This window comes from Leopardus geoffroyi, chromosome C3 (genome assembly GCF_018350155.1).
Source record: "Leopardus geoffroyi isolate Oge1 chromosome C3, O.geoffroyi_Oge1_pat1.0, whole genome shotgun sequence".
Taxonomy (NCBI): Eukaryota; Metazoa; Chordata; class Mammalia; order Carnivora; family Felidae; genus Leopardus; species Leopardus geoffroyi.
Genome location: NC_059338.1, coordinates 80,545,184 through 80,568,255, shown reverse-complemented (window position 1 = coordinate 80,568,255; position 23,072 = coordinate 80,545,184). Strand labels below are relative to the sequence as shown.

General features: G+C 45.4%; 2 long non-coding RNA genes across 2 annotated transcripts; both read right to left on the bottom strand.

The window, feature by feature from the left end:
• Window positions 1–4,268: 4,268 nt before the first annotated feature.
• Window positions 4,269–21,577, bottom strand: LOC123585443. The gene is made up of 3 exons (XR_006706165.1): window positions 21,566–21,577; window positions 5,246–5,254; window positions 4,269–4,403 (listed from the first exon to the last, which is right to left on the bottom strand). It is a non-coding gene; the product is annotated as an uncharacterized LOC123585443 (long non-coding RNA).
• LOC123585444 lies at window positions 14,292–18,804 on the bottom strand. Its single transcript, XR_006706166.1, has 2 exons — window positions 18,631–18,804; window positions 14,292–17,291 (listed from the first exon to the last, which is right to left on the bottom strand). It is a non-coding gene; the product is annotated as an uncharacterized LOC123585444 (long non-coding RNA).
• Window positions 21,578–23,072: the final 1,495 nt, after the last annotated feature.

Below are 23,072 nucleotides of genomic sequence, written 5' to 3'. Positions count from 1 at the left end.
TAATAGTAATGAATTAAAGACTAATTTAAATTTCCAAAACAATAACTCCTGACGCTTTGTTTCAGATACTCTAGAAAACAAATTTTTCTGACCACAACTATGAAAATATGTTGACTCTGAGTTAGTTTAGAGGTTGTTACTAGGTTAACGGTGATTTTAAGAGACTCTATGGTTGAAATTTGCTAACAGAGATGATCTTAAGTGTTCTCAGCACACACACAAATCATAACTATGTCAGGGGATGATGTGTTAATTAACTCGAATATGGTGCTCATTTCACAATGGGTGTATATATCAGAACATCACATTGTACACCTTAAATATATACAATGTTTTTATTTTTTTATTTTTATTTTTGAGAGAGAGAGAGCGCAAGTGAGGGAGGGGCAGAGAGAGAGAGAGTGAATCACAGATCTGAAGCAGGCTCCAGGCTCTGAGTGTCAGCACAGACCCTGATGTGGGGCTCGAATCCACAAACCATAAGATCATGACCTGAGCCGAAGTCAGACGCTTAACTGACTGAGCCACCCAGGCACCCCAAATATATACAATTTTTGTCAAGTGTGTTTTAATAAATTTGAGGACAGAAACACTTATACAATAATGGTTTATAGATGAAGTGGTATAAACATTACACTTTTTAAAAATTCATTTGACTGTTCCTCTCATGATGATTTTTTGCACAAATTAGAGAGGCTTAAAAAATTTTATTGTAAACCAGCTCTGTCCTTTCCCGGATTTTGATGACACGTGAAAGTGATTTAATACAACATCATAATGTACGTAAGATGGGGTTTGTTTTTCTACAATTTAAACTTTTTAAATATGCTTTATTGATTTTAGGTGAATTCTCACCTTCAAAAATTGTTTAAGCCTATAAAAATAGAAAATCCTCTTTAGCCATGCGGACTCACTTAGTTCACTCTGATGGAATCCCTACAGCCCCACAGTGTTACAAATCTTAAAAGCTTCATTGTCAACTTATTCCTGATACTTGCACAATGGTCGACTCTAAAACTACAACTGAACTCAAGTAAACGATTCATAAGCCAGGCTCTCTGGAGATGTGATGCTTTGTAAAGCTGAGCTGTTACATCATATACTGCAGCGATCGATTGACAGGTTGGAAAGGATGAACTCCAGGCTTTAATTATGGTTATAAGCCTGTTTTGTTGTCGTCGTTTTGCAATGTGGTACACACACACACACACACACACACACACACACACATACACACACGCCATGAGATCTGCCCTCTTCGCAAATTTTGAAGTGTGCGGTATTGTTAACCTTAAGCACGGTGCTGTGGAGCAGGAGTGTAGACTTTTTTTCCATCTTGTGTGGCTGGAACTCAGCCTGCTTCACATTCTGTGTCTCCCTCGCTCTCTGCCCCTGCCCCACTCCGTCTCTCGGTCTCCCAAAAAGAAAGAAACATTTAAAAAAATATATTTAAAAAAAGAGCGTATAATGGCAAAGACGTGTCTGCATACAGCTGTGTGCACGTATGTGCGTGTATGCTGCCCCCCCTCCCCCGCCTTCCAGGCACTTCAAATACCCTCACGGAGTATTTAAAAGTCCACCACCAGGACACGAATTGGATTTCTTCCGATAAGAAGCCAGATGACAGTGTTTCCCAACTTTATTTGCCTGGCCCCATACAGTTACATCAGAAAAAAAATGAGGTCAGACACCCAGGACTCCCCCCCCCCCCCACAAAATCCAACAGAGGATAATTGTTATTTCGGGAGAGAAGAAGAAAGCATCCCAGGCAAAATTGGAAAAATATCTCTTAAATCTGCATTAAGACTTCAATTAATCATTATGCCAAGGGGAAAAAAAGTACATAGGAACTCTGCAGCTACTTAATAACCCATGAATATAAATCAGAGACTTTCAATTGCTCTTTAAATAAATATTTGGACACTCATCGTTATCGATAATTATATAGCTTATCTGACACAAGGGAAAATTGAAGGAAGCAGTTTGGGCTTGAGGTTCATTTAGCTCTCCACCGGCTTGCTTCTCTAAAGGACAAGCCCACCAGCGTGGCTGCCTAAATGGCTGCATTTGCGGGAGTTTTCCAACGACCCTGCTTGGCAAAAGATGGTTCCTTCCGTGACCTTCCAGCTTCTGAAATCCTAGTTGTCAATTCTTTGAATGAAGTCAAAGATGCTTTTATTTATTTGGACCAAGTAATCGCCGTACATTCGAATTAACTCCATTGTGAGAGTTAGCTTTCCAGGTGTCCCAGGGCTGAGAAGATGATATGTGTGGCCAAGAAAGAGGTGCATCCCTAACCCCGGTGGCTCTCTGAGGACATCTCACCGACCCCTCCGCCTGAGACGAGGAGTGTAAATTTGGGTTCAGACCGCAAACACCTAAGGCTTTTACTTTTTAATTTTTTTTAAAAAAAGGTATTGGAGTATAATTAATATACAATGCTACATTAGTTTCAGGGGTACCACATAATGATTCAACTTCTTTATACCTTGTGCCGTGCTCACCACAAGGGCGGCGACCGTCTGTCCCCATACAGGCCTATTACGATCTCGTTGACTATATTCTCTATGCTGTGCCTTTTATTCCTGTGACTTATTCATTCCATAACTGAAAGCCTGTATTTCCCACTCCTCTTCGCCCATTTTGCCCATCCCCACACCCGCCTTCCCTCTGGTAACCATCAGTTTGTTCTCTGCATTTATAGGTCTGATGCTGATTTTTGCTTTTTTCATTTGTTTTTTTGAGATTTCACGTATGAGTGAAATTATATGGTATTCGTCTTTCTCTGTCTGACTTATTTCACGCAGCATAATATCCTCTATCCTCTATGTCCGTCCATGTTCTCCCAAATGGCAAGATCACGTCCTTTTTATGGCTGTATAATATTCCATTACATATATATTTGCACACCACGTCTTCCTTATCTATTCATCTATTGACGGATGCTTAAGTTGCTTCAATTTGTAAATAATGCTGCAATAAACATAGAGGTACATGTGTCTTTTTGAATTAATGCTTTTATTTTCTTGGGATGAATACCAAGAATTATTGAATCATATGGGTAATTCTGTTTTTAATTTTTTGAGGAATTTCCGTACTGTTTTCCCCAGTGGTTGTACCATTTGCATTCCCACCAACAGTGCACGAGGGGTCCTTTTTCTCCACATCCTCATCAATATTTATTTCTTGCTTTTTTTTTTTCAATTGTAGCCATTCTGAGTGGTATGAGATGATATCTCATTGATTTGCATTTCCCTAATGATTAGTGATGTCGAGTATTTTTTCATGTGTCTGCTGGATATCTGGGTGTCTTCTTTGGAAAAATGTCTATTCAGGTCCTCGGCCCATTTTTCTAAATTTAAATTCAAGTTAGAGGCACCTGGGTAGCTCTGTTGGTTAAGTGTCCATAGAGGTACATGTGTCTTTTTGAATTAATGCTTTTTATTTTCTTGGGATGAATACCCAGTATTCTTGATTTTGGCTCAGGTCATGATCGCATGGTTTGTGAGTTGGAGCCCTGCCTCAGGCTCTGTGCTGACAGTGCAGAGCCTACTTGGGATTCTCTCTCTCTCTCTCTCTCTCTCTCTGCCCCTCCCCTTCTCACACACTCTCGTTCTCATTCTCAAAATAAATATTTATTTATAAATAAATAGATGATAGATAGAAAAATTCAAGTTAGTTAACATCTAGTGTAGCATTGGTTTCAAGAGTAGAACTTAATGATTCATCACTTACATATAATACTCAGTGCTCATCACAAGTGCCCTCCTTAATGCCCTCACCTATTTAGCCCATCCCTCCATGCACCTGCCCTCCAGCAACCCTCAGTTTATTCTCTATACTTAAGAGTCTCTTATGGTTTGCCTCCTCTCTGTTTTTATCTTATTTTATTTTTTCCTTCCCTTCCCCTATGTTCATCTGTTTTTTCTTAAATTCCACATATGAGTGAAATCATATGGTATTTGTCCTTCTCTGATGGACCTACTTCACTTAGCATAGTACATTCTAGTTCCATCCATGTTCTTTCAAATGGCAAGATTTCATTCTTCTTGATCACTGAGTAATATTCCATTGTGTGTGTGTGTGTGTGTGTGTGCATACATATATATATATATATATATATATATATATATATATGATCACATCTTTTTTATCCATTCTTCAGTGGATGGACATTTGGGCTCTTTCCATACTTCGGCTATTGTTGATAGCGCTGCTATAAACATGGGGGTGCATGTCCCCTCTTTGAATCAGCATTTTTGTATCCTTTGGATAAATACCTAGTAGTGCAATTGCTGGGTCCTAGGGTAGTTCTATTTTTAATTTTTTGAGGAACCTCCACACTGTTTCCCAGAGGGGCTGCACACGTTTGCACACCCACCAGCCGTGCAAAAGTGCATCCTCTCCAACATCTGTTGTTTCTTGAGTTGTTCATTTTAGCCACTCTGACTGATGTGAGGTGGTATCTCAGTGTGCTTTTGATTTGTATTTCCCTGATGATGAGCGATGTTGAGCATCTTTTCATGGGTCTGTTAGCCATCTGGATGTCTTCTTTGGAAAAGTGTCTATTCAGGTCCTCTGCCCATTTTTTAATTGGCTTGTTTTTTTTGTTTTGTTTTGTTTTTTTGTTTTTTTTGCTGCTGAGTTACATAAGCTCTTTATATATTTTGGATATTAAATCCTTACCAGAAATGTCATTTGCAAATACCTTTCCCACTCAGTAGGTTGCCTTTTTGTTTTGTCGATGGTTTCCTTTGCTGAAAAGGAGGGCATTTAGAACAACAGACCTGGGTGGATGGAGTGGGGGGTGGGGTAGGGCATCAGAGGGGAGACTTTGGTGACATAAAGGTCTTCGTTTCTTCTCACAGTGACTTCTTCTGGAATTTCTTGACCACTGGAAGTTATTTCCCTCTTGTACTCTTTTCTGTCTTTGACCTCCCTTTGGGGAATCTCGTTCTCCCTCTGACCCCATTCAAGGAGCATTTACTGAGGCCCCATGATACGTGCTGGATACGGAACACAAACATGAGTGAGGCAGCCACGGGCCCTGACTTCACAGAGCTGTAACCAGGAAGGACAGCAATTAGCCACCAAGTAATCCGGGGAAAGGAAGAGGAAGAAGAGGAGAAGGAAATGAGCAAACACGGGAGCACAAGAAAACCTTTATTCCAATAACACAGCTTCTTCCCAGAGGCGTAGAAAGCTCATAGTCCCCATGTAGGCCCCTCATTTAAGCCGTCATGACCTTTCTCACCTCCGTGCTTTTTCACACACTGTTCCCTCTGCCGGTAATGCTTTGCACACCACCTCTGGCCCTGAAACTCCCACTGATCCAAGAACCAATTTAGATGTTCTCTTTCCAGCGAGCCCCTCTCCTGTCCCTCCATCACCCCTGCCCCAGACGGAGTCGTTTGCTGGAGTCGATGCTGGCACTTAGCGCACACAACGCCATCCTATGACACGTCGTGATATATTCTGATGACTACTTACGCGATATATTCTGATGACACGTCGCGATATATTCTGATGACTACTTACGCGATATATTCTGATGACACGTCGCGATATATTCTGATGACTACTTACGCGATATATTCTGATGACACGTCGCGATATAGTCTGATGACTACTTACGCGATATATTCTGATGACACGTCGCGATATAGTCTGATGACTACTTACGCGATATATTCTGATGACACGTCGCGATATAGTCTGATGACTACTTACGCGATATATTCTGATGACACGTCGCGATATAGTCTGATGACTACTTACGCGATATATTCTGATGACACGTCGCGATATAGTCTGATGACTACTTACGCGATATATTCTGATGACACGTCGCGATATAGTCTGATGACTACTTACGCGATATATTCTGATGACACGTCGCGATATAGTCTGATGACTACTTACGCGATATATTCTGATGACACGTCGCGATATATTCTGATGACTACTTACGTGATATATTCTGATGACTACTTACGCGATATATTCTGATGACACGTCGCGATATATTCTGATGACTACTTACGCGATATATTCTGATGACACGTCGCGATATATTCTGATGACACGTCGCGATATATTCTGATGACTACTTACGTGTATGTCTGCCCTACCAAATGGTGACGCTCGCAGGCAGAAACTGTGTGCTGCTCATTTTTGTATCCCAGGATCTCGTGTGGGACGTGGCTCAGAGCTGGTGCTCAATAAATCCTTGTCGAACAGTCGTGGACTGAAGCTGCCTGCAGATCTCGACTAAGACAGGGAGTGAAAGGAGGAAGCTGGCGTATCTCTCACAGGCCACCACTCTCCCCCTTCCCTTATCCTCTTTTCAGGAAGACTTTATTCCTAATCCCAAGAGAGGCTAAGTAAGTATTTGCTGCCTACAGTCTCTGCCTGGGGCCTCGCACAGGCTCGCTACATTGAACTCACTTTCCCTCCCTCCCCCCTTCTTTCCCTCCCAGCCAGCGGGACTGGTAAGTAAATCCCAACGCAGAAGCATTTGCAGAACTGGCCACAAAGAGAGGACAGTAAAAGCCAGGCGCCCCTTGGGAAAGCAGTTTCCTGATTTTTCAAAGCTCACCCCATTTCTACAAACTCGAAATGCCCCAGTTTCCAATTCCCTCAGCTGAGATCTCTAGGCATCCAATGTCATATGCCTTGAAGCTCAGTCACGTCTTTCCTCCTTCTTCTCCCAAGCCAAAAGCAAAGAACCTCCCCTATGCCTGAGACCTCATCTCTGGATGTTAATAATTCAGCTCATATTTATTAAGTGATCACTGGGTGCGAGATGGAGTGTCATGGGCCATACGGGAGGACGGAATAAATGACATAATGGAATCAGAGAATGTCATAGTTCAAAGGGACTTAGGGAAATACCAACGCTGTTGTTCCAGAGAGGGAAACTGAGGTCCATGAGGAACAATGATTAAGACCTGGGCTGTGTTCTTTGACGGGAAGTAGTTCATCGCCCTTCAGGGAGACAAAATGTAAATACAGAAAAAATTAAGCAAAAACACAGCAAAGTTCACAGGCCTTTTAGATGGATTGTCCAATGTCCTCCGTATGCATTTATATGGACATCTGGAGGGTTAAAGTTGGGCAGAACGGAAGGGACAAGTGCTGTGATGTCAACACTCACTCATTCTTTCTTTCCTCCTTTTATTTATTCCTTTAGCACTTAATGAGGACCTAGTAGGTAGTTGACCCCCGTCCTAGGTGCAGAAATTTTAATGAGAAACTAGAATATCATGGTTTTCAATTGGAGGCCAGGCACTATATCAGACCCTTTTAAAGAAGTTAATCACTTCTAATCCTTAATTAACCCCACTCAAGGGATCTTATCGTTACCATGTGATGGGAGGGGGCAGGGGCTGGGGCTGAGAGTAGTAAAGTACATTTCCCAAGATCACACGGCTAACAAGGAATAGTTCAACCAGGATTTAACTCAGTCTACTCCAATGCCAGAAGAAAAAAATACGAGAGGAAAACAATACCCCCACTTTCCGTCTCAAAATCTCCCAGCATCTCGTTTCCTAAAGAGGCTGTGGTTAAATTTAGCACCCCACAGTTGCTGCTCAGGCCAGTCTGCGTGGCTGACTGCAAGATCCGGGGATGCTGCTCTTTGATGAGGGCATAGGAACAGACCGCTGAGCCACCCCGGCCCAGCACAATGGGGGCTCAACCGGGCAGTGAGTCAGGCAGGAAGCCCTCCCCAGCGTCAGGCACAAACAACCCAAAATAGCTGCCCACTGGGCATGAGGCTTCAGTAGCTGCCCCACATGTGCCAGCCTGTGAATTGGAGATGGCAGTGAGCTTGACAAGATAGGTCTGAGCCAAAAATAATCCCTGTCTGCTCCAGAAGGTTCCTGGGGAAGTGAAAGAAAAACTTCAGGTAGAAGCAAATTGGGAGCACTGGAAACTGACGAATTCACTATAGGTCAGAAGAAGCTCTATCCTGTGTGTTACCCATGACCAGCGGATGGGGCATGTCTCACCTGGGACCACGTTGAGCATCCCCAGAGGCCTTTAAAATTTTTTTAAATATCATTCTGAGGTCCTAAGCAAAAGAGAAAATAGACCGATTAGATTCAGAAGCCAGATTTCTCGCTGAACATGAAAAAGCAAGTGGGACCTGAAATTAAAAAAAAAAGAAGACATTCAGGCATTCAGACACCAAATACTTAATTAGGGCCAACAAAAGGGTAGGCCATGAACTTGGCACTGGAGACCCAATGATCGGCAATGCGTCCCTGAGCGCTGAGTTTCCAAGTCCAAGCTCCTCAACCAAATCCTCAAGGGTTGGAAGAAGGCATAATGTACTAATTAGGTCTCCTGGAGTCAACAGTAAGAGAAACACAACTCAGGTTAGATTAACGGAAACAAATAAATTTTTTGATTCATGTAACAGAACTCAAGGGTTGGCTTCAGGCACGGCTGGATCCGGGGGCCAAAGCAATGTCACCAAACTGTGCCGCTGGCTGCATTTCTCTGCTCCGCCTTTCTCTCTTTGGGTCCCATTGCGGGAAGATTTTGGGTGCTTTTCCAGTGGAAGGGGGACATACTTTAGGTGGACAAAACAACAGATGTATACAGTATTCGTGTAATAAGAACTTTCCTTTCCTGAAGGAGTTCCCAGTCGCAGCTGAATTCTATTCCTGGCCCTGCCATTAAAAAGCTGAGTAACGCCGGGGTTCCCCGGGTGGTTCAGTCGGTTGAGCGTCCGACTTCAGCTCAAGTCATGATCTCACGGCTCGTGGGTTCGAGCCCCACGTCGGGCTCTGTGCTGACAGCTCGGAGCCTGGAGCCTGCTTCGGATTCCGCGTCTCCCTCTCTCTCTGCCCCTAGCCCACTCGCATTCTCTGTCTCTCTCTCAAAAATAAATAAACATTAAAAAAAGATCCTTAAAAAGCTGAGTAACACCAGCCTTTCCTCTCCTTAGAGCCTCAACTTCTCTTTAAAAAAATGGAGGGATGTTCAAATCTCTCCGTAGTGGGATATTTTGTCCGATTAAATTCCATACAGAAACCTGATACTCGGTGGCACGTCAGCCACACAGGCACCCGCTTGTGTTGAATAGCAGGGAAACAGGGGAGGAGCATTGCCCCCAACTCTCCTGGGGTAACCCCCCGAGGCTCTTCTCTTGAGGACTTTGTGGAATATATCGACAACATCTTTTGAGCATTTTTGAGGTATTGCGCACGGCGGAGGGAAATGGCAGATAGCGAGGATGAGAAGGAAGTAAGCCAAAGGAGCATTGTCCAATGAATTGTCATTCTAGGCAACTGAAACTGAATCCCCCTGGGTCAACGGTGATACAACATACACATGCCTCGGACTTAGACCACCCGAGGTGTTTATCCACTTAGTTCCATCAGCCTTTGGCCGAGGACTGCACCCATAGGATGCGATGCCTTGGCAGCTGCAGGCTGCCCTGCTCGGGTGGCCAGAAAGGGCCCTCAGGCAAGAAGCAGCAAGAACTGTGTGTTCAAGGAATAGGGGAAAGGCATCAACAGGGTCTATTACAAGAATTAAAAACAATTATTAAATCAAATCGAATCGAATCTAATCTAATTTAATTTAATTTAAAAAAATGTGTTCAACATGCATTCATTGAGAACTACTCTGTTCCAAGGACCGTGTTTAGGATTACAGTAAATAGCAAGACGTCCTGCCTTCAGAGAGGTTACCATCTGACAACGGGTACAGATGTGTCAAGAGAGGCTAGTATAATACGACAAATGACAGTGCAGGAAGCGTGGGGCCACACAGCAGGAGGCTCGGGCTAGTGTTGGCAATGGAGGGAGTCAGGAGGGGGCTTGTGGCAGAAATGACATCTCAGCTGTAATTTTCCAATGGATCACTCACCCACTCTCACGACCACATTGGCCGAAATGGGTATGTTTGCTGGGGATGCCTCTTGTTGTCGATCAAATTGTGAACCCTAAAAATTCGTATGTTGACCTCATAACCCCTAGGACTCCCCAAAGTGACGCTCTTTGGAGATAGGGCTTGGCAGAGGTCATTAAGTACAGTGAGGTCATCAGGGTGAGCCCTACCCCAGTACGACCGGTGTCCTTATATAAAGGGGAGCTTTGGGGACAGACACGTGCTAACGGTACGGCATGTGAAGACCGGAATTTTGCTTCCACAAGCCAAGGAGCTGCCAGAAGCTGGATATGGGCCTAGGACAGATCCCTCCCTCCCAGCCCTCAGAAGGAAACAAGCCTGTTAACACCTTGACTTTGGACTTCTGGTCTCCACAACCGTGCAACAACTCTCTTCTCTTCCTTCAGCACCCAATGTTTGTTAATTTGTTATGGCACCCCAAGGAAGGGAACACACCTTCTGTCCCCCGAAGTCTTCAGGAATCTCAAGCCTTGTTCATTAAATACGGACTAGTAGTCTACTTCCAAATGCCCGAAGAGCACCAAAATTTCTGTGGCCTTTGCTTCTGTTGCCGGCACTGGACTTAGTGTAGACAAATGATCTCCAAGTGGGAAGCCATCCCTGCCCGTAGAGGGGAAAGACCTGGCTGGTGGGGTGGTGCCCCCTCAGAGGGCATGTACGGAGAGCAGCGGTGCTCTGCCCACAGCCAGGCGACAATTAGCTGTGGTTGTCTCGCTCCACCACGGGCAGGCCTAGCCTCCTGCCCTTCCCCGACCCAGGGGCTTTTCCAAAGCACATAAAAGATGCATCCCCCACAAAGGGTGATAGGTAACATGGTTTGCCTTGGACCGAGGCGGTTCTCAGGATGCAGCACTTTCTGTGCAGATTGGGACAAATAGTTCACCCTCCCGAAACCTCCCAGATGCTCTGAAAGTTGTGGCTCCTTGTTCTGCTTTTCCCTGCTCGGCTCTTACTAAAAATCGCAGCTACCACACCAGGGCGATCTGACCGGGTGGGGTTTCCAACAAGGGTGTGCTGCAGCCAGCTACACGGATTTGGGAGAACTGGTGGTTGGATAGTCAGGAATGTTCCACCCTATTGTAAAACCATAGATGTTATTAATCATTAAGTTAGATAATGTGTAATTCAATCAATTATACTCAAAGGTAATAAATATTCAAGAAGCACCACTTTCTAACCATTTTACTCCAGTTTAGTATTGTCTATACGTCTCTTAGAGTTATTTGTGCATCTGCAGAATGGAAAGAGTGCATACTGATGGACTCCTGGACATCTCTTTGGAACCCTGCATTCAGGGACATCATATCGGTAGCCCGAATCGGTGACGAGGGTGGGAGCGTTTACATCACAGAAATTGGAAGGTCCTATTGTTGACTGGGCTTCAGAAGGTGATGAAGAGGGGCGCCTGGGTGGCTCCGTCGGTTGAGCGGACGGCTTCAGCTCAGGTCATGGTCGTGCGGTTAGCGAGTTCAAGTTCGCAGTTAGTGCTGTTGTCAACATGGAGCCTGCTTTGGATCTTCTTCCCCCCACCCCCCGCCCCTCCTCCCCCTCTTTCTCTCAAAAACAAATAAACATTAACAAAAAAGAAGGTGCTAAAGAAAATAACTATGTAAGTTAAAATTAAAAGTGGGTCATATCTGTTGCCAATTACAAAAAACAAATTAAGGAACTATTCTTCCAGGGTTCAAAAACTACTACCAGTAAAGAAGACTCTTATCATTTATTTAGTCATTATACTTTCATTGTACCCATGAACATAAAGGAAAATATATGTACCTACTCACGTGGAGAGCTGACACTCATCCATAAATTGCAGGGTCAAGAGCTCGGACACAATCAACCCAAAACATTTTCTGACAATTAACTGGCTGTATGGGATTTACAATAAAGAGGATTATCTGTTTTTATTATTACCGATACGATGTGTGCTATACGTCTTTCACGTCAGTAGAAATGATCTAAAACTTACGAACGTTGATATGTGCGCACCTTTTGACGAGGGCCGGCTGTTGAACATTTGCTGGCACGACACTGACATCCAACCCCAGCCACACATCGTGCCAGGACCAGCTGTCCCCCCGTGAGGCAATCGCTGCAGTCCCCAGTGGCACCCACAGGTAAATATACCAACCTCCCTTTCTCCTTGGCGCTTTCTGTCTAGGCAGGACCCGATGGAGATGATCTCCAGCCAGGAAGTAAGATTTGCTGGCTGACTATCAACGCGACAGGCTTCAGAGAGCCTGAGTGCTCTTCCCCGGGGAGGCTACTCAGCTGCCCCTTCATGCCCAGAAACTTAGAGCTTCAGACCCAGGGGACTGAAAAGGGTAGCTTGACTAAGCCATCAAAGGGTCCCATCGAACTTTACGACTGCGTGTCATTATCGTAAATGAGAGAGGCGGACCCAGAGATTCTTTCCAGAACACAGGAGAGTCATTCTGTAGTCAGCCACTGCTTCAACCGCTGGAAGTAGGAGACAGACCTCCAAGGACAGACTCTCTGGAATTTTTAAAAAACGGGAATTAATATTATTTTAAGCCCTACCTCACCAGTCACTTTGATACAAATGCAGAATGCACAATGGCAGAAGATATTGCTGTGGTCTCGGCAATACGACGTCCCCTGGAGTAAAAGGAAAGAACTTTCTCGAATCTAGGGATGCTCAGATAAAGGGCTGTGACTTTACAGGGGGTGGAGGGCCCATATCCACTAATCTGCAGAAATGTGCGGAGCAGGGTGTGGGGAATGACAGGGGAACGCGTGGGGAAGGGGGTCGGTGAAATTTCCGTGCTGAAAGGGAGTATGGCTGGTCTCCAAATGCTGTCTTCCTCCCTCACCACCTGCTCCTTTCTTGGCTAACTCCTGTTCAGGAGATCCCACTCTAGGCGTAGCCTCTCTCAAGAAAAAATCCTGATTTTAAACCTTCCACTTCTTTTTTACAAAATTTTTATATGTCTTTATTTATTTTGAGAGAGAAAGAGAGAGAGCATGAGCAGGGGAGGGGCAGAGAGAGGGAGAGAGAGAATCTCAAGAAGGCTCCAAGCCCAGCACGGAGCCCTGCGTGGGCTGGGTCCGGCAAACTGCAAGATCATGACCTGAGTCGGAAGGAAGAGGCAGACGCTTAACTGATGGAGCCACCCAGGCGTCCCTAAACCTTCCGCTCGGGAGTGAATTTCCCTCCCACAAGCGACGTTAGCCGCCTGCATGCCTCCCTCTCACACGGGACGGTGGGTACCTATTTATTTGTCTGTCTCTCCCACTAGACGGCAAGCTCCCCCAGGCCAGGCCTCTCACCACGTTGCCTCTAGTGCACAGTTTGCCTGGCATTCCACCGGTGGACGCGGAATGAACTTGAGCCCAGAACTCTCTGCCACCAAAGCCTGCACACCACCGAGGGTGCCGTTGCTCTGGGACTCGAGTTCACCACCGGGGCTGCTGGTGCCCTCTGGCTTTCCTTACAAGCTCTCTCACCGCTCAGACCCCACTCTCTGCTCGCCCTCACCAGCTTCCCCGGGCCTTGTGAATCACCAAACCTGGCTCCCCAACCTCACCTCTGCTGCCGTTCTCACAGATGCCAGTTTGACGGGGGGTGATGGGTGAAGGGAATCCATATACCCCTGCCTCAAGACACGGGGTTGGGTCCTAGTTCCTGTGCTCTGGACAGGCAAGCATCATGGCGTCCCGGAACGGGCAACGGACTTGAAGCTCGCACACTCTACCTCAGTCCATTTCACTGGGAGACCAGGGGCAAGTCGTTTCACTGCTTTGAGCCTCCGTTTCCTCAGCTGTACCATACACAGGACTACCCCTGTCTAATTCATGTGCGTCGCGGTAAGCCTCGGTGAATACCGCATCTCGGCACGTGTGGCGTCTTATGAACAACGTGCTACCTGTGGGTACACGTGGAGCCCAAGCTCATTGTGCAAAAAGCACTGTAGATGAAGAGACTGCACGCTTTCGATGGCAGTCCAAGAACGCTGCGTCCTCGGCCCCCCTGACACCTCTCCAGTCTCCCAAGGGAGGTCCGATAGGATTCATTCTTCAGGTCAACCAGCTTCTCCCACGGGAATCCATGATCCCTGAAATAGCTTCTCAAAGCCAGGCCTCAAGTCACCACGCTAGATTGGATGCCGGGCTAGAGGAAGTACTAATATGAACCAATCCAATTACACAAAGCTCAAATGCCGTCTCTTCCCTGAAGTCTTCTCTGATTCAAACTGCCTCCCAAACCACCCAACAGCAAGACTCTGGACGCCCTCGCATCCTCCTCCAAATCTGCTCCCCGCCCTCGCCCCCCTAGGATTCCAGCTGTCCCTGAAGGTGACCAGTAACTTGGAGACATAAAAACAAACAGGCCAGAACAGAACAAGTTGAAGTGAAAATGTATTATTAGCCTCCACTTAATATACCTTGTGCAGGTGGGGCTTCCAGAAAGCGGCCCTTTACAAAGAGAGTGATAATACCAAAATGAGATGGTAAGTACCACCTGGGAACCGGAGGACCCAATCCCATCGATACCGCCACGGTATTTAACGGGACAGGTTTCAAGACGGCTCCATGCGCAGAGTATAAAGTCAGAGCTACGTACCTCCAATCCTAGCCTCAGTTTTATACCATTTATGTGATTTGGGGCAAGTCATTTACCTCACTGAGTCTCAGTGTCTTCATCTGTAAAACGGGAGGTGGTAATCGTTCGTAGCTCGGAGAGCTGTTGTGGCTGTTAAATGAGGTAATACTTGTTGAGGGCCAGACGTCAAGGAAATGATCCTTGAGCGTTAGCCGTGTTTATCGTTACTGTTTATTTCAGAGACTCGGATTCAAATTCTCGGGCCACTCAATGCCGTGACGTAGGCAGCTACAGCAACCTCTCTGGGAAGGGTTTCCGATGGCCCCGTGCTCCCCAGATGGAAGACGAGTCTTTCCCCTTTGTCTTGCATTTTTTGACACTCGGTGTTCTACCCCGTGTCCTAAAGCATGCTGTACATTTTCCACACAGTACTCATTCATGGCCTTGAATTATAGTTCTTTGTCTTCCTATTGAGATTCCGACTACCTCAAGGGCAAAGGCTCGGTCTCATTTGTGTGAGAAGCTCTGGAGAGCTCTACAAAGTATCCAGCACAACAGGGAAGCTGAATGTGTGTTAGGCTAATTAAAAAGAAGGACTATGAACCCGACCTTGCTCAAAGCACTCGCCGGGTAACTCAGCATGCCAAACTTTGTGCTAGGAAGTCTCTTTCCTCATCAGTCAGGAATACATTCAGGTACATGTATAAGCCAGCTAAGAGTGGCTTCTACAAACAGGGTTTATTTTTCGCCCACTTCCTAGGCGGGAAATTTTAGGTTTGGCTTCTACTCGTTTATTTGGTGCCATCTGGAGCCTGGAGTGTGCGATCTTTCTGCTCTGCAGTCTTCAGCTTTGTTCTCACGTTTACAAGATGGCTGCCACAGCTCCAAGCAACACTTCTACATTCCAAGCAGAAGGAAGTGGGGAAGAGACACCAGTCCTTTCCACCTCGTTTTTTTCAGGAAACCAAAAACTACTCCAGAGACCCAAAGTACAACTCCACTTAGGTCCTCCTTGCCAACTCCAGTATGGGGACGCTGTGAAAATGTGAGTATTTAGCTGGGCATTTGCTTTTCCTAAAAAATAAGCAAGTTTCTTCCCCCTGGGGTGTGAGGGGGGATATATTAGGAAGGCACGTAAGAGTTTCTGCTGCATTCCATGAAAACCTAATGGAGGTGGTGCTAATGACTCCAATGCAGAACCTGAACTTGAGTAAAGCCATCTAGGGAAGTGGAAATAGCTGGTCCCTAAAAAGCCGACAAGCTCCCGACTTACTGTCTGTGCTCTTTTCCATAAGCCACATTGAAAATGAACAAGAAAAATATACCTAAAGTTCTATTAATATATGTTTAAAACACACAAGCCTTCAGATTATAATTTTCTTATTCTTTTAGGAGGAGTTTGTTTCCGAAAGGAGGCAAACCCTTGACTCTCCTGCCACAAGCCTCAAATCCCAACCAAATTAGCCTCCACCCCTATTTTCTGCGTGCTTTATAAACCAGTCTGCCTAACTACTAAAACGTGTTCAGCCCAAGTTTTGAGAGTTGAAATGAACCACAATGAGGTTTTAAGAATTGTGCAGGGTGAAGAAACCATCCAGATTGACAAAAATAATAGCTTAATCCTGTTCATTTGAAGAAAACCTTGGATGAGTCCATTCAGCTGGAACTTTCTGACAGCTTAGAGCAATAAAATGCCTTTGTGGTCTCCCTAATCCATTTTTAATTTTTGAATAAAATTAATAACATAAATACCTTGGAGTACAAGCCGCCTTTCTTCCTAAGGATATAAGGCCCTTTCTCATATATATTCCCCACCTGTCTTGGCCAAAGCCTGGTGCAATTCGTAAAGAATAATTGTGTCTATTTTGCGGCTAGGGAATTAAGACACAGGGAAATTACAGTCACTTGGGAAAGAGCAGGCACCTGTTAAGAGTAATGCTGCCTTCTCACGTTTCCATTCTTGTTCGTCCCCTTCCCAACCAAAGAGAAAACTCTCGGTTTATTTGCTCTGGAGCTTTAGGTTCTCGGCAATTTGCCTGGTGCAGTTTCCTCATGCAAAATGGACAGGAGCATTTACACCGTTAAGGACTGGCACCTGGCCAAGACCCCCATGTATAAATCTGCCCCAGAAATCCACTGGCAGCTTCCCCTTCGTTCAACTCTCTGCCCCCTGAAACAAATACTTTATACACCTGATCGCCAACCCACCCCCAAGTTTTTCACCCTCCGTAAGATCTCATGCCCATAAGGAGAGTTGGGAGGAGTGAAAATGCCCTGTGCCAGCACTTTCCTGAAAAGGCAGAAGTGTTGAGAGAAGTTTCTGTCTCGCGGGGACATTGGAAAGAAGGGATGAGCTCTGCCCACCCTCCCTGTTGGCCGTGTGGTGAAGGTAAGCCTAGTCCCTCTGGCTTAGCACAAAGAGACAGGCTTCGGGAAAGAGCAAGACCGAGTTCAAGTCCTAGTCCTTATACTTGGGACCCCAGGTAAGCTGCTTGATCTCTCTTGAGTGTCAGGCACCATGTCTGTGAAAGCCGGTGTTGAAGCCAGGCTCACACAGAAGTCGCGTGAAGATTAGCGGAGATCGTGGCTCAGTGGCTCAGCAGGCATGTAATGGGCCTCCCAGATCCCAAGCAAAGTGAGATGAAGCTGCCATCATGGGCTACATCTTGTCTTCAGAGGCCAAGAGGGGGCTGTGCTGCAGGCAGAGGATGCTCTGTACTTCAGGCTGGAGAAGCTGCAGGCAGGATGAGCTGGGACGAGCGCTGGTTCAGATAACTCATCCTGGGAGCACGGAGACTCAGCCCTACAGGAAAGCAACACAGCCCTGGAAGAACGAAGTGAGTGGCCAGGGCCCAAAGAAAAGGCTGGGAATTAAACCTCCTCAGATCCCCTCTCTCCTCATCCACACACCCCCCCACCCCCTCCTCCTGTTTTCTGAACAGAGCCCCGCCCCCTCATTTAAAACAACCCCATCAAGAAGGTCTGCTAGATGGAGCAGAACTGGCTCCCAGGGAAATAGAAAGGACTGGAATGCACCAAAACCAGCCTCAATATCACTAAGGACCCAGGAAACGGGAATCCCAACAACAGCGAGCTGTCTCAGGAGGGTTTAGAGTGAGGGGGGCGGGGAATGTCTCCTGAACAAATAAACCTTTGCGTAGACTTTCAGGGTTGAATATGGCTCTTTGGGTATGTCTCGAGACATCAATAAGTCAAATGGCAAGTTTTCTTTTCCTTAAATCCTGAAGTAATGCAGCAAACAAACAGATCTACCTTCCGTTATTTATTTTTTACCTAAAAAGAGCAGAGAGGACCAACCTAACAATAACCTGCGTAAGAACCAGCTTCCTGGTGTGGGAGACCAAAGGTTGCGGGGTGAAGGCACTTTCTCGAGGTCTCTGCAGTTAGCGAGAAGCTCAAAGGGGGTGAATCCAAGCACATGGGGCTCCCCTGGGATCCAGGTTCCCACTGAGTCCGACAGAAGACAATGTCTCACATCTCACAGGGCACAAGTGTCTCTCCCTCCTTTCCCGCTCTCTCAACACAGAGTCAAATGACTCCCAGTGAAAATGTCATTTGGATAAAAATATTAGAGACATATTAAGGCATCTAAAATTGCACACAAGTCAAAGTATATGCAGTATTGTATCTTCTGGCTCCCCCTCAGGACTGTCATCAAAACAATAATGCCGCCATTTCCCACCTCCTACATTAACTCCACCATAATCAGAACACGGTAATAGATACACTTGAAACGAACACAACATTGTGTGTTGACTACACACGCAAAGAAAAGAGGAACCCAGTAATATATTTGCCTTTGCCACACTGGGATTTGTGCACTTATGAGCAGAAATGAGAACACTGGGTTTCAGAGAAACAGGCTCGTACCATTTTGGTATGACGGGTCGGGGATCTCTGGGCTTTAACTTAACTAGCAGATGACCGAAAGCCAAAGGTCCAGGTAGCACAGTATCACTGAGCCCACTGGGAAAGTCTTCCCTGAGCTCACCTGCCAAAAACTCTCCCCTCTACTCCAGATACCCGGAGCACCCACTGCTGATGTCTTCCAGAAGTTTTTTTAAACAGATGTTTCAGAGTAATGAAAAAAGAATAGGCATAGACAATGGAATATCACTCACCTATCAAAAAAAAAGAAAAGGAAATCTTGCCATTTGCGATGATGTGGATGGAGCCAGAAGGTGTTAGGCTAAGCGAAGTATGTCAGCCAGAGGAAGACGAACACCATATGATTTCACTCCCATGTGGAATTTAAGAAACAGAACAGATGAACATGTGGGAAGGGGGTGGGGGAAGAGGACAGAGGGAAACCACCACAAGAGACTCTTAATGATAGAGAACAAACTGAGGGTTGATGGAGGGAGGTGGGCGGGAGGTGGGCTAGATGGGTGATGGGGATTAAGGAGGGCGCTTGTGATGAGCACTGAGTGTTGTATGCAAGTGACGAATCACTGAATTCTACTCCTGAAGCCAATACTGCGCTGTATGCTAACCAACTAAAGTTTAAATTTAAAAAATATATACATGAAAGAAAACCCGGCCCATACTTTATCACATGAACGCAGCAGTCTTACTATGTCTGAGATCCAGACCGTAGGCGTGACATAGGCATCACTGCCTGAAACTGTTATGACACAACCACAGTCCCTAACATTTCGGTCAACAAATCATTTGATGATCACTTTGAGGACATGACTCCTGGCTGTTGTCTGAAACCTTTTTATGATACCACCTGGTAAGCGAGTAGTAAGATTGGGTCTAGGAAGATCAAGAAAGACCCAGGCAACTGAGCCCCACAACAGAAGCGTCCATCACCACAGCATGGACATGGAAGTAACAATGAAGATGATGGGGACCTGAGCCCGTTGCCTTCTCCATCCCGGACCGCCACGGAGGAAATGGAGCGATGGACGTGCCTGCAGCTCCCACTTGAGCGTGCGCAGTCTAGAAGAGCCACTCAACAACCTCAGCCACGTGAGACAGAGGAACTGATTCCCACTTGCAGAGAGACACGGGGCTGGCGAGTGACGCGGGCGTTCAGAGCAAGGAGTCTGCATCACGTTCTCTCAAAGCCCGAAGGCTGCCATCATGAAGGACACGGTCCGTGCAGCAGCCCCAGTGATGCCAAGTACATGACGATTTTCATTAAGCAGGTTACATCACGTGGTTGCCAATCAGAGGTTGGAAGAGAAGAACACACAAGAATAGTGGTCGGGATAATGACTGTTAGAAAATAAGGTCTTCGCAGAGTGCCTCTTGTACTTAAAACCATCACAAGTTGCCCAAGCCATAGAAAACTGTGATAGAAGCTGTAGACCCACAGGGGCTGAATCTACAATAAAGAATCCCAACCCTCTAAACAAGGGTTGCAGGAGTCGAGAAATATTAAGACATGAATCTATAAACAAGTTTCCATTTGAACAATAATCCAACATCCTGGATTCTGAGATGAATCATGTCAGTGTCCAGGAAACTGTCTCCAAACACTTGTCTGTTGGGTTACAAATCCCTTTCACTGAAAAGCAGTCCCCTGGTAATATTATTATAGTCCAGGATTAAATATTATGAAGGTAAGCAAGAACACTTAGCCTATAGTGATGGAATTGCTCCAAATATTAATGTACCATCAACCACATACACGGAATTCATAGACGTAGGTACTGTCCTGAGAATCTGAGAGGTGCCCTCTTCCATAATGATGGGGCCAGAAGTGGATAACCACGGAGCTGATGAAGTTGAAGCTTTAGGATTCCTCACCTGAAAGGCTCCTTCCAAGGCCCTATACCTAATTTTATATTGATAATTTAGTTTTCCTTTCCTTAAAGAAGGTGACAGTTGACAGGCCTACAGGATGCCCAGGAGCTGGTAAAACATCATTTCTGGGTGTGTCTGTGAAGGTGTTTCTGGAAAACATTAGCATTTCAATGTGCAGATAGAGTAATATAGACCATGCTCACCAGGGTGGGTGGGCATCATCCAACCTGTTGAGGTCAAAATGGAACGAGTGGAGGAAGGTGAATTTCCTTTGTTTGCTTGAGCTGGGACATCCATCTTCTGTCCTCAGACAGACGTTGGTGCTCCTAGGTTCTCAGACCCAGACTGAACTATGCCACCAGCCTCCCTGATTCTCTATGAATATGGCAGACTGTGGCACTTCTCAGTCTTCGTGTTGCATGAGCAATTCCTAAAACAAATAAATAAGTGTGTGTGTGTGTGTGCGTGTGTACTTGTAAGAACCAATAGGATTCCTATTGGTTCCATTTCTCTGGAGAACCCTGGCTAATACCAAGAGTGGTTCTAGTTTTGTATAAGTTTCAACATCCACAAAACCTGGACCTGCCCCTGGTCATGGAAGAAAGATCTCTTTGGAAAAATGGCAACCCAGAAGATACCTGTAGGTTTGTATCAATGACACGGAATATTCTAGAGCAATGACAGTTGTGTGATTTGAAGGAGGTTTGGACCAAGTCGCCTCAAAATCCTTATAGATGTTATATTTTGATCATGCAAAAGCATGAAATGGCAATAAAAATAAATTGTTGTTGGGTTTAACTTTCGTCTTCTACCTTTGTTGGATTTAAGGATATACTCTCTGGTTTTGGTAACCTAAATGATGCTTGCCTTGTATTGGGAAAAAACATAGACTCTGTCAAATATATCAGACAGAAACTTCATGCACCTGTTCAGAATCCCTCTTTTCTTCCCCCAATAGAGAGTCCTGTGGCCCAGACAATACCATCAGCTTTGCTGAGATCCTCAAAGCCAACAACAACCGTGAGCCCTACTCTTGCACCGAAAGAATTGCAATAACTCTCCAAAGTATATCCACAACATCCCAAGGAACACAGTGAACGTTGTGGCAGCTGTACCTACCTTGTGGGAAAAATATAAGACACAACAGAAAAAAAGTATTGGCCTGGGGGCCATCACGCTTTTCTCAAAATTTTTAATGTTTCAGAAAGATGCTAGAAATGAGTCCTAACAGTTGGACAGGGGAGCGTCTTAAAGCCTGGACTTAACGATAAACTCTAGTAAATGATGTGGAGAAACCGGAACATCCTTGCCACAGTATTGAAGACACAATGAAAAGGCTCAGGAAGGGAGGATCGCTAGAATGGAATTATCATATAAAGCCTGCAAGCCCACATCTGACTGTTCCTCAGGAGAACCCAGAGTGCACTTCCTTCGTTAGGGAGGTAAGCAATGCACTGACAGGAAACCAGGCAGTGGCTGTCTGCTGGAGGTCACGGCTGCCCACTGGGGTTGTGGCCGTGGAACTGAGCTCTCTAACATCAGTGGGGATGATGGAAGCCCAGAAAGGAAGAGGCCAAGAGGCAGTACTTAATGCTTGTAGGCCAAGTAGCAAGGCTGAGTGGCCTTCAGAGTGCCTGACTTGTAAGACTCATGCTTTTCCTACAAGGTGGATAGATGGAGTGCTGACTAGCATGTTATCAATTTATACATATAAATTTATATATAAATATAAAAAAATATATATGTGTTGTCAAATTATATATATGATATCATGTATATGTTACGCATGTACATGTATATGTTATGCATATTATATATATATATATATATATATATATATATATATATATATATATATCAGCAGAAAAATCAAGAGATGGAGACCCAAAAGCTAACAACAGCTCCTGATATGAAAAATTTCCCACCTCAGCCAGTTTCTCAATCTAAATTAACTCAAGGCACAGACCCCACTGATGGAAGAGGGAAGTGGAGTCTCATGGAGAAAGGACTCTACAACTCTACCACATATATATTAAGTAACTATTCCCCAACCCTCTCCCTGAGGGAACCTGCGGCCATTTGCCAAAGTAGCCATGCTTTGAGGAAAGAATATCCATAACTATTGGACAAAATATCTGTCCAGACACTGATACCAGGCCCAAACATCAACATGCTTCACAGGGTAACGTCAAGATTTATGGCGATTCAGGTGTTCAGTGAAATTTGGCCAAATGGATCCAGGTTGTCATTGCCCTGAGTCCCAAATATACAACTGGGTTATACATATTTGGCAGCTGGCAAAACCTTCCTACTGGTCTTCTGGCCCATTATGACCCATTATGGTATAAATATCCAAATGGAAGATCCTGAAACTGCTCCCTTTCCATGCCAAGACCGTGCCTCAAAAGCAATACTGCGTTCCTAGGGGAAGGGCAGCAAATGGTGCCATCCTCCAAAGAAAGAGCCAGAAAAAGTGGTGACTATATCCTATTCAATTGATTTGTCTTGACTCTGAAAAAAAAAATATACATGTATATGTGTGTATATACATATATATGTGTGTGTGTGTGTATACATATATGTGTGTGTGTGTGTGTGTGTTGGATGCTTAGCTGAGGCCCTATCTGAGGAACAACACTGTGTGGGGTAGCTACGGTTCTCTGAATATGGTACAGGCGCTGAGCCACCGACTACCACGTAACTCTGGGTCTCCTATACCTGGGATACGCAAGCCCCTGAACCAAGCGTGGAGGGACACGCCCCTCCCACCATCCCTCCCAGTGGAACACGCTCTTCCTCTCACACTCTA